We start from the raw sequence: 1,593 nt of genomic DNA, 5'->3' as shown, positions 1-1,593 counted from the left end.
AGCCAGGGGTGCGGCAGGTGCGGCGAGGCCCGCTACCCCGCCTGTCCTGACGGTTAGGCCCATCGACATGCCTGGCATGTGTGAGTGCGAGAGCATCAGCACCCACGCGCATCCACGCACCACGCTGCCGCCGCCGCTGCGATTGCGGCCGCGGGGCTTGGCACCTGGCCCGCTGGGCATGGCGTGGCCGTGTTGTAACGTGAGAGCGATGCCACTTGCAGCGATGCCACTCGCGGTGGCCCCTCTAGGGCATGTTGGTTGACTGGTGCCTGCATGGTCCTGTTGCAGGCCTGCATTGCGTGGCCAGCACAGGGGATCAGGCGGGGCGTTGATGCTGGAGCAGCGTGTCGCATACTTCTGGGGCGCGCTGCGGCTTGCACCGCCCGGCCTCTCTCCTAGCTGGGAGCATGCGAAGGCCTTCACTCATCCTTACGTGCTTGTAACGGTGGGGTTGTGTTTGATCAGTCCAGTTGCCAGAGCTTGACAAAGCTACAGAATGCAGTGGGGCAGCAACAAACGCACAGTATTGCCAAGCCCCTCACACGTCGCTGCAAGTGCAATGCAGCATCCGGTAAGCGTACGACCCCGCCGAAAACATGTGTGCGTGAGCAGCTTGGTGCTGGCCGCCGCCAGGTTGTGTGTCCAGCAGTGCGCAAGCCCAAGGGTCGGCCAACAGATAGAAACATGATCATTTTGGTATCCTTTCATTCGCACAAAAGCAACAGCACTGTGCTCATGCCCTGTCCTCAGGGCTGGAGCATTTTGTTGGGTGACAGCGGTACACCTGGTGCTTGCCTGTTTGAGTTGATTTGCTGCTTTGCTGCCGCACTGCTGTTTGGTGGGCGAAGGTGCGCTTACACCGCTGGAGCTCGCGAACGCCATACAGATGTCGGGGGACGCGGCACAGTGGGCACACAGTGGGCGCATGGCGTCCAGGGGGGTGCCGCGCGGAGCGGCGTCACGCAGGGGCGCAACCTGACTTGGCGGCGGTTGCTCAGCGCGCCTTGGTTGCAAAAGCGCGTTGCAGCGCCGAAATCCCCGTTGCTACGGAGCAATCGAGATGGATGCATTGGCCCTGGGCTAAATCAATGTTGCTACCACCTGCTGAGAGGCTTGGAGCGCACCGCTGGCATGAGTAGGAGCTGTTCTGTTGAGATGAACACAAAAAATCACCAAAAAAAACAAATGTGATGTGCATGACCTGAACACACTATGCAGCTCTACATCGACAAAACACATGACACACAACTGAAGATACACTGCCAGGCCTGCAAGAATCCCTCGTCCTCCTCTGCTGACGTCCACACAACAGCCGCGACAACCTGCACCAGCCAGCCGCCTCGGGCGCTGACCCACCGCCGTCACCCAGGCGGACCGCTCGGCCCCGCCGCCTGCCGCATGGCGGGGCGCACATCCGGCCGTCGATGCTGTGAGAGAGGCGCGCTTGCCTGCCTGCCCCGCTGACATTGCCCCCCCGTCCACTGCACTCCCTCACGAGAAGAAGTAGCGCGACCGCCTGACGCGGCTCACGTCCAGGGTGCCGCGCTTCGGCAGGGGCGGCAGGTCGATGCCGGGGTACCGGCTCTGTGGGGG

The sequence above is a fragment of the Monoraphidium neglectum genome (assembly GCF_000611645.1).
Source record: "Monoraphidium neglectum strain SAG 48.87 unplaced genomic scaffold scaffold06569, whole genome shotgun sequence".
Lineage (NCBI taxonomy): Eukaryota > Viridiplantae > Chlorophyta > Chlorophyceae > Sphaeropleales > Selenastraceae > Monoraphidium > Monoraphidium neglectum.
Note: the sequence above shows the minus strand (reverse complement) of the source record.